Source organism: Bos taurus, chromosome 18 (assembly GCF_002263795.3).
Source record: "Bos taurus isolate L1 Dominette 01449 registration number 42190680 breed Hereford chromosome 18, ARS-UCD2.0, whole genome shotgun sequence".
In the NCBI taxonomy this organism is placed as follows: domain Eukaryota; kingdom Metazoa; phylum Chordata; class Mammalia; order Artiodactyla; family Bovidae; genus Bos; species Bos taurus.
Window position 1 is genome coordinate 17,363,190 of NC_037345.1, and position 10,623 is coordinate 17,373,812.

Sequence of the window (10,623 nt, forward strand, 5' to 3'; positions counted from 1 at the left end):
GATTCCTTCAGGGGCTATGAGAAAGAATCTGTTCCATGACTTTCTCCTACCTTTTTGTTGATTTGCTGGCAATCTCTGGCATTCCTGGCTGGCTGAAGCAGCCTCCCAGTGTTTAACTTGATCTTTATATGGCATTCTCCTCTGGGCTTATCTCTGTGTCCAAATGTCTCTTTTTAATAAGGATACTAGTCATGTAGGGTCGGACCCACATTGATAACCCTTCCTTAACTTATTATGTCTACAATGACCTCATTTCCAAATAAGTTCACATTCTAAGATACTGAAGGTTAAGTCTTCAATATATGAATTTGGGGAAGGGAACACTGTTCAATCCATAACACCTGGAAATTTCACTTCTAGGAATCTAGCCTGGCAATCTACTTGTATGGGTTCACGAAGAAGTATTGTAGAAGATGTTTGGCAAAGGCAAAATTAAATGTTATGCCTTAAAAAACAAGGAGGTAGATCTGTTTGTATTACTATGTTATGCTTTCTCAGGCATATTATTAAATAAAGCAGCATCTTGTAAAAGGTGGTGTGATCACAAAACAGAACAAAACCCCCGATTTATGTAAGCATACTTAGAGATGATCAGAAGCATGATACAGATGATCAGAAGCATGCATGAACACAACAGTTGTAAGCGCTAGTGAGAAGAGAGGGAGCAGAGGATGGCTTGAGGGCCCTTTGGGGTTTTCCAGCTGACTTTGATCACCTGACTCTTTTCTGATGAGAAATGCACTCACATTTTACTTGAGGAATATAAATAAAAATTGCGTTCTTTCCACAGTCAGTGGCCAAGCTGGACCCAACGAATGAAGTTCTTAAACCAGACGGTTCCCAGGGTTTCTCCATGGCTCCATGGTGAAAGTGGCCTTAGAACCCAGGCAGGATGGAATCATTCCTTGCCTCTGGGCACTGAGTCCCTGCTGGAGGGGTGGGACAGTACAAGGCCAAGAGCCTGGGTTTGTGAGCCAGGCAGTCATGAGTGCTACACATATTCTTTTACATCTCTGAGCCTGGGTCCCTCACCCATTTCAACAGGGGGACCCCTCCTGAAACCGCACCATTTCCAGAAACCTGTAGTAGTATTTGCCCAAATTTCATCTAGATTGAGCCAGATAACAGGTCTAAAATCTGCCTGAAGCACTTTTCAAGCTCTGGCCCAGAACTCTGTCATCTCAATTTGTGAAACCCTTTCAGAAGAAGCAAGATTCTTGAGTTGGGCCTTAAGAAATGGGTAGAAATGAGAAAAGGGTGGAGAGAAAGGAGATGTGGCACGGTGATAGGAGAAAAAGAAATATTCCCTCCCACGTCTCCACACAGTCCCCTGCCTCTTCTATATTTAATTCCCCCTCAGGCTAAGTCTTTGCCTCTTCCTTCCACACCCCCCATTACCTATGTATATACTTGTGTGCAGTCTTTTTATTTGGAGGAAAGATTGGTGCATGTGTGTACGTATGTATTTGTGAGAGAGAGGGAAATGTGGAAAATAGAGGAGTAGGAGAGAGAGAGAAAGAATTGCTGATTTCTATTTATCTCAGACTGGTTAATAAATGGAGAAGTGGAATCAAAACTAATTAACTAGATATTTTGATTCCATGAGCTAAGTCACAAATACTGCTCCTAAATGACCAACTTTCAAAGAGTTAGAGTCCAATAAAATTCCCTTAAAGTGAACGTTATACAAATAGGCTTCTGATCTCTCTTTCAGGATTCAGAAAGAGCTTCAAGGTCTCAGTGTTTCTCAGGGTCACCGTTACAAACAGTTCTGGTTATTTGAGTGTCTGGGTGTTTGGATCTGAATAAAAGGGAACTGGCATTTCTGCCTTTCTCATCCAGCGATCTGGTGGGTTACAGCTCTGTCTGCTGCCTGTGTAATTAATCGTAGGACTTAGCTAATGCCTCCTAAATTAATGCAATTATCAGTGTCTCCGAATAACCAGCTTCGTGCACTGCTATCAAAACACACTGTTGATAGATCTGCAGCCAAAGCAGGGACGCTCTGAGACTGGAGTTGGGAGCAATTTTTAATTAACTTGTTTCTCATATTGCAAAGGTGAGAAAAATACCGCTTCTCAGTAGCTCCAGATTAAAAGAATGGGAGAGGGGGTGTGTGCTTGGGTAGAGACTCAGGAAAATAATAGCTACCAGGTATTTTTGTTCCAAAGCCTCCATGTCCATGCACTGTTTTATTATTGCAGTTGGCCAGGGCTCAGCCCCGAACCCTCCAGCTTGCTCTCTGCTCTCATCACAGGACTTCTGTCTAAGGAGCCTGTGCTTTAATTTGATCTGGGTTGAAGTGTGGCTCAGAGAGTCTCAGGAGCAGGGCAGACGCTTCCTGTCCTCACCTCTTCCATCCTGAAATGTTTCATTAAATGCGGAGTTCTGGAACTAAGATAAGGTGAAAGAAAGAGCATTTGTTGGTTTGGATTTGTTTTATGCTGCGACTTCCCTTCTTTAAGGTTTGTATTTCCAGAATCCCAGCCTGGTCTCTTGGCATGGGCTGTGTTGTGTGGCACAGTTTTTCAATGTGTTTTGCTAGACGTAAATCTGCAAGATGGTCCTTGGAAAAAAGACACAAATGTCAAATACATTCAGAAAATACTGTATATCCTAGCATGATCCCCCAGCCTCCACATCAGCAGATTTCCTATGCACAGTCATAGAAGAAAGGTTTTGGAAAATCCTGCATTCGGCAAGTATGTTCCATGTTCCTTGTTCAACTCAGTCCTACCCAACATAATTGACCACAGACCTGTGTACTTGGATTTCAACTCTATTAGCGTGGGGCAGAAGGAGTGTTAGGTGGAATCCAGCCAGGACACACCTGCTGGAGAAAGAACCTAGGATTGGGGTCCTACCTGGAGACCTGTTTTCCCCATTCTCTGTCCTTGCTTACTGCATGGCCTTGGCAAGTTTCTTCCCTTCTCTAGACCTCAAGCTTCTCTGGTGCACAAAAATTCCTTGCTCTTGGATTCTTTGACTCTGCTAGACCTATAGATCAGTCAACTAAGTTAAAAACCAAGGGATATGAAGAAATAAAGAAAGAGGGAAAGAAACTGATTTATGGAAAGAGGAAAATGACTAGGCTTCATGAAGAGACCATCTAGAGAAAGATGCTTCTCTCTGGAGATGGTTTAAGATTAGGAGTGAAAAATGAAAGATGATCCTTCATTTTTTCTAGATTCCAATATATACATTAATATATGACATTTTTATATTTCTGAGTTACTTCTAGAAAAACGGTTCAGATGAATTTGCAGGTCAGGAATAGAGATGCAGGGATAGGGAACAGACATGTGGACACAGTGGGGGAGAAGTGGGTGGGATGAATTGGGAGATTTAGATTGACGTATGTACGTTACCCTGTGTAAAATAAGTAGCTAGTGGGAACCTAATATGTAGCATAAGAAGCTCAGCTTGGTGTTCTGTGATAACCTAGATGGATGGATTGGAGGGAGGTCGGAGGGAGATCAAAGAGGGAGGGATATATGTATACATATAGCAGAAAATAGGAGTAGGCAATGGCACCCCATTCCAGTACTCTTGCCTGGAAAATCCCATGGACGGAGGAGCCTGGTAGGCTGCAGTCCATGGGGTCGCAAAGAGTCAGACATGACTGAAGTGACTTAGCAGCAGCAGCAACAGCAGAAAATAATATAACATTGTAAAGCAACTGTACCTCAATTAAAAAAAAGAAGTTGATCCTCCCTGAAGGAGGGCTTCTGATTCGCCCTCCATGTCTGTGATGCCAGTAGCCTTCTGAAAAGCTCTTGTCTCATGAGGAGCTACTGGTTTTGCTGCCAGTGTCCCCACTGCCCACCCACTGTTCCCCTCCTTAGCACCCATCCATATCAGTCACCTCCTGGTCAGGGCACAGGCCAGGACAGAACACGACTCGCCTGGCGGGAGGGACCCTGGCCCCACATCGTGCCTTTCCCATAGCATGAGGCTGCTCCTCTTCCAGGAGAATGCTGTTTGCACTGCAGTGGAAAAGTCCTACCCCAGAGGTCGGCCAACTTGGCTTCAGGCAACTCGGGAGCAAAAGCATTACATTACCACAGTTGAAAATAAAGGATGAATAATTTTCTGGGTGACTCTTGTTATAGCCTCTTTCATGTGCCCACAACCAGGGTATGTATGGATGCAAACAAAGGGAAGAAAAGACCAAAAGACTGTTTGCTTGGCAGAATCTCTTCCCACTTGGCTCAGATATGTCCTTCTGGGGGACGGGTCTGGTAATAATCGCCATCTTATTATTATTATCATATAAGTTTCAGAGGTACAGCATTATAATTTGACATCTGCATACACTGCTATGTCTTCAGCATCACAAGACTAGTTACCATACATCGCCATATAGTTGACCTCCTCCAACCATTTTACCTACCATCTGACTCTGTTCCTGTCTGGTATCATGTGAACTGTTCTCTGTATCTGTGAGTTTGTTTTATTTATTTTTTAAATTTATTTGTTTTGTATTTTTAGATTCCATGTACGTGTGAAATCATATGGTATTTGTTTTCATCTGTCTGATTTATTTTACTTAACATAATACCTTCAAGGTCCATCCATGTTATCACAAATGTCAGGATTTCATTCATTTTTATGGCTGAATAGTATTCTATGGTGCATATATACTGTATCTTTATCGATTCATCTGTCAGTGGATACTACAGAATGTTCACATACCTTGGCTACTGAACATAACGTTGTGATGAACATAGGGGTGCATATATCTTTTTAAATTAGTGTTTTTGTGTTTTTCTGATAAATACTCAGAGTGGAATAGGCAGATCATGTGATAGGCTTACTAATTTTTTTGAGGAAACTTCATACTACTTTCCATTGTGGTGGCAATCAGCTTCTTACTAAACATCTTAAATAAAACCCATTTCATTATAGATAAAAACTTATTTTAAAAGACTAACTATATAAAGGCTTTGTTGTGGGCCACACTCTTGAGGAGGACCATCCATGAGTGATCTTACCTACTCTTCCTGCAACCCCATGTGGTCGGTACTATAATTATCCTTTCATAGAGATCAGGACCTGGAATCCAGAGATCCAGGGACTCTTCTCATTGTCTGCCTGCTTAGACAGAAGCTCTAGCCTGGGCTCTTACCCTCATCTGATCTACAGGATCCAAATGCCCCATGGATGAATGGGAGAGGTTTTATCTTGATTGGTCCTCTTGGACTATAAAAGTTCTGAGATCTCAGATTACCAGCTCTGTGTTCAGATCTCTTCATTAAACAGTCACTGCCTGCTACTCCAAAACTATGGTCCTTTCATCCAGGGTGTGAGTGAGAGATGCCCCCTGGATGAAGCCTTCAGAGTCTCTGCTATAGCAACAGACAAGTAGGACCCACTGTTCTCCAGGTACACCACTCCCTGCAGCCCTACCTCCTTCTGAGGGTTATCTCCAGGGATCACCTGCTCAACTCCACGTGACTCTGGCACCCTGGCCACAGCAGGTTGGATCAGTGAGGGTAGCCAATCCCCAGGCAGGCCTGGAAACCAAAGAAAAGTTGATGTGCAAGCTCTGCCTGCCAGGGCTTCTTATGTTGCTACTGCTCAGTTGCTCAGTTGTATCCGACTCTGTGCGACCCCGTCAACTGCAGCCCACCAGGCTCCTCTGTCCATGGGGTTCTCCAGGCAAGAGTACTAGAGTGGGTTGCTAAACCCTCCTTCAGGGGATCTTCCTGACCCAGGGATCGAACTCCTGCATTGCAAGCAGATTCTTTACCACCGAGCCACCAGGGAAGCCCAGGGCTTCTTACTCTTTATGGTAATTAGCTGTATCTGTCATATCCTCCCTTTTGAGGACTTAGAACTTGACTCTAGAGATTGAGAATTTGATAGAAGGAGGTGAGGTCTGAGAAAGAGCCATGGAGAGAAAGTCATGGGGGAACAGAAGACATAGCAAAGACAAGAGGTGGTGGTGGAAATGGCAGCAGCCAAGATGAGAGTGGATGAATCAGCTCAATGGAGAGAGAGAGAGAGACAGCTGGGGATGAGGGACTAAAGGATGAGCTAGATGAGGAGGAAATACGAGATCCAGGTGCTGGAGTTGCCCCCTACCAGTCCCTACCTGTCTTGAGTCCTGGAGTGGGGCTGTCCTTTGTAACCTCCCCTGCCCTGCATCTCAACTTGAATGTGATGTAACTTCTGTGAGGGGCTAGAACACGACTCTGGCCCTGGAAGCCAAAAAACCCAAATGAACTCACCTCATGATGCTAAGACTCTGCTAATGACTTCGGCTCATTAGGGAACTGGTCACTCTTTCCTGTCCAGCTGAATCACTTCTCCAGAGCTCTTCCTGTCCAGTCCTCATCAGAGCAGCCCTAGGTGCCTCTCAGAAGCTCATCCTCATCTCCTGCCTCTCTCCCTCCCACTTGCCTGCCTCTTTCCCCATCTGTCTGTCTTGGTTTTTCTCATTCTCTCAAATGAGACTTCAGAGCTGCTCAGTGGGACAGTGAAGCAGTGATGCTCTTTTAAAACTCTGTCTGACAAAGGTGTGGGAGGATTTTACTTGATAAAGAAAGAGTCAGAGAGAGGCTTTCCTGGAGAAACCTGTCAAGGAGATTCTTATACCAACCTGTTTGTCCTGTTGGCTGGACTGTCAGTCTTTGGTAAAAAGAGAGAAGAAAATCTCTAATTGTGCTCAGCGTGCTGGAGGCTCTTGTTTCATCAGTCTTCCCTTTGTGTGTCCCAGGCCCCCTTTTAAGAGAATCAGAGCACAGTGGGTCTGAGGTGGGCTTGATGCATTGGGACTGAAGACACACACGTCTGGGATAGAGCTCTCAATGATGACCCCCATCCACTGACTCAGCATTTAGGAGCAGCGCTTGCGGGGACATAATATCATCATTTCTCTGGGTCTCAAAAACCAGGCAGATTCTCCTACACATTAGGCCACTAATGGCTACTCAGTAAGCCACAATTTCCAGGGTCTACAAAACTTCCCAACACCCTGCCACCTCCAATCTTCTTGACTTTTGAGCTTATTTAGGGGTTTTCTGGCTGCCAGTGACAGAAATCATTCTGGCTGATCTAAATGAAAAACAAGAAATGTATTACAAGGCTATGAGGTTACTCATAGGAACAGCATGACCATAAAGCTTGGAGGAGACAGAACTAGGCCAGTCCTGGTAGACAAGTTGTCTGTTCAAGGCACTTCTGGTAGGATGAATCAGCAGCAGGTATTCTCTGTCCTTGCGTCACTCTTGCCTAAGGCTCTAGTGCTCAGGAAGGAGAGGGACTAATTGTCTGGTGGGAGGGATGTGCCTGGCATTTTCTGGATCTCTCAGATGGCTTGCAGTAAGGCAGAGGGACAATCAAAGTCTGTCATCAGAGACAGAGGGCATGGGCACTGGACAGCCACAGCCTCTCAACACCACAGATCCTGAAGTTCTACACCTATCTGTGTTCTATCCTCCATGCTCTACTCTTTCATTTGCTGAATTTGGCACTTGACAGCATTCCTCTTGAGTTTTCAACCCAGGTCTTGATTCATTAATGCATTAATTCATTCATCCAACAAGAATATCATGCACTGGGTTAGGAACTTGGACTCCTTTTTCCTGAGCATCCTTTGTGGTCCCCTCCAGTTCCAGGCTCAGTGACCTTTCCTGACTCACTTATCTCAGTCCATCTCTTTGACTGGTATCCAAGGCTGGCCAGTTCTAGGCCCATATGATGTGGGAAGGGAGGTTTAGTGCTACCTTTAGCCTTTAGCACTAGGGAGTGAGTCAGCATGTATTCACTTGGACCGATGAGTTTGGGTGAGAGGATGCGAGAGAAAAGGTCTGGGACCCTGATGAAGGCAGCTCAGCTGGGGGATAGCGATGTGGTAAATCATGGGGTCTCAGGCATCTAAGTGGAATGAGGGGAACATTCAGATACAAGGGAAGATACAAGTGATGGAGAACTAGCCAGGGGCCTAGCTTTGTATCTTAACTGTTCCATCGACCAGCTGAGGAATCTCAGGTCCCTAACAAGTTTTATCTTCCATGTCCTGCCCAGCTAGAAAAACCCCAGGCTTTGGATCTGGTGGATTCCTTCCACACCAATATTGTGCTGGATTCACATCTGCTCTTTATGTCAAAGGAAAAGATTCCAGTAGTCTGTCACCTAAATCACAGGAGATTTATGACTTTCAACCAGGGAGAAGCTTGTAACAAGAGGAAGTTGTCCATGCATGTGAAGACGTGGTCCAGAACAGTGTCCTTGGGTTCTTGTCAGGGGGTGTCATGTGCCACCCCCCACCCCTTTTGTGGCAGTCCCTGAAGGCCAAGCTAGCAGACTTCTGACCCTTGGCATGGACCTTAGAAAGAGGACTCAAAATTGTGTCCTTGGAGGGAGAAAAACGTTTATAGACCTGGAGTCCCATCTCCTATAGTTTGTTAGCATCAGTTTGATCATTTCTCTAGAAGTGGAAGACTGTCATTCACTAGAACCATGGACTCTTATACGCTTCTCAGTCCAAAGTGGGAGTGGAATACAACGATTACTCCTCATATGCACGATTAGGGCAAGTCGGCCAAGTAGGGTGCTTGCTGGACCACAGGAAGTTGGAAACCAGGACTTGGCTGCTGCCCTTTGCAGTGCTGGTTGGTGATACCACCAGATCTAGGAGAAAACAGGGAGCTACAAGGCAGGTGCCGTGCAGAGAACTAGCTCTCTGTTCTGCCTTTGAGTGAGACACTTCTCCAGTGTCTCCTGAGCCTATGAACCAGGGCTGTTTCCTGGAGCTCAGACACCAATTACCGGGGCAAAGGGTGTGTGATGGGCATAGCACAGAAAGCATTTGGAATGCCAGATGCCAAGTTTTAAAATTGCACCTGGGTGTTTGTGCTGAGTGTTAAGTCCACAACCCGTGGAGAACTACAGCAAGTCACTCGACTTCTGTCTTAGTCTGTTTGCTATAAGAAATACCAGAGACTGGGTGGCTTATTGATGATGGATATTTGTTTCTCACAGGTCTGGAGGCTGGGAGTCTGAGACCAGCATGCTGGCATGATGAGGTTCTGGTGAGGGCTGTCTTCCAGATTATTGTGTCCCCCATGGTGGAAGAGACTAGCTCTCTCTCTAGGGCCTCTTTTATGAGAGCCTTAGTCTCATTCAAGAGGGCTTGCCCTAATGACTTAATCACCTCCCAAAGGCTCCTCCTCCTAATACCGTCACCCCGGGCCTTAAGTTCTCAATAAAATTGGGAGGCACACCAACATTCACACCATAGCAGCATCTGTCAACATCTAGAAACTGTATCTACCTCTCTAGGTTGTAGTACTGACTCAAAGATCAAATAGATAGGAAAGAGTCCTGAACATTCTCATGGGCCATATATATGTTAGTTAGTATGGTTATACAAGGATAAGCAGAGAGAACGTAAACTTGTTTTATGTTTCCTCACATTTGGGAGAAAGTCTTCCTCCATCAGCATGAATTCTTCTCTGGTTCGTCCCTGTGCCCCTGGCACTAACTCTAGGGGCTCCAGTGTGGAAGCCACCTTTTAGTCTGTGTGCCTTCCTGTATCCTAGCCAAGGACCAGGAATATGAGAGGGGGACAGTAAACACCTTAGAATGAACTGTGAATATTCACAGGGAAGGCAGAATAAAGAGTACAAAATAGTACTGCCATCACAAACAAGACTGCCATCACAAACAAGACTGCCATCACAAACAAGACTGCCATCACAAACTCATACCTTCGTGGGTCCACAACTAACTTTCATGAGTCAAGTGTGTTAGGTAGGTGATAGGGAGTGGTGGGGACTGTGGTGAACTGGAAAGACCATGCCTTATCTCTTGGGGGCAACTTCTCTTAATTGTCGCCATGAGGGTATATGGGCTCAATGAAGTCAGGTCTTTTGAGTATTTTGAAAGCACCCTGAAATCTACATTTTAAGAGGTGATGATTCCACATTTCTAAAGTGTTGACAACTAATCCAAATACAAAAAGAAGACAGAGCATTGTGTGGAGTCCTCAAAACGTACCTGCTGGCCAGGTTTGGTGTGAGAACCAGCCCTCCGAGACCTCAAATTATCCTGACCTGTTTCTTTCACAGGTAAGGAGACAAATGTCCAGGGATGGGGAGTGACTTGCTGAAGGTTGCAGAGCTGCTGACCACAGGAAGTTGTGATAGGCAGGGAGGCAAGTGAAGCACTTGGGAGCATCTGCTTGCCTTCTGGGGAGGCAGATGCCTCTCCTTCTCTCCCTGGTATCCTGGAGCTTCCCTACCCAGACTGCTGGAAGGAGGCTCTGAAAACAGCGGCCAGTGTCTAAGATCTAATTGTCATGAAGAGGTTGCCTGCATGTTCTCTGCATTAACCATGCTAATGGTTGAGCCTCATCCCCTTTTAGGGATTCAGTACTGAGAAGTGGAGCAAGACGAAAGGACAGAGCTGTGAAGCTGAAGGGGAAAGGGGCTTAGTCCAGAAGCCTTGGCCATGGCAGTCTGAACAGACCACCTTACAAGCCTATTAACTCTGCAGACAGACAGAACAGGGGTGAAAAGAGAGGAAGCCCCAGCAAAGAGCAGAGGAGGAGGCCTCGGAGCTATTGCCTGGGGCCCAGGGGTGGTTTGTTTGCCCACAAATCCGAAAGGGATGACA

At 45.5% G+C, this 10,623-nt stretch overlaps 1 long non-coding RNA gene across 1 annotated transcript; it reads right to left on the minus strand.

Moving 5' to 3' along the window:
• Positions 1-2,006: 2,006 nt before the first annotated feature.
• On the minus strand, positions 2,007-9,604 carry LOC112442233 (uncharacterized). The gene is made up of 3 exons (XR_003030263.2): positions 9,422-9,604; positions 6,605-6,726; positions 2,007-2,566 (listed from the first exon to the last, which is right to left on the minus strand). It is a non-coding gene; the product is annotated as an uncharacterized lncRNA (long non-coding RNA).
• Positions 9,605-10,623: the final 1,019 nt, after the last annotated feature.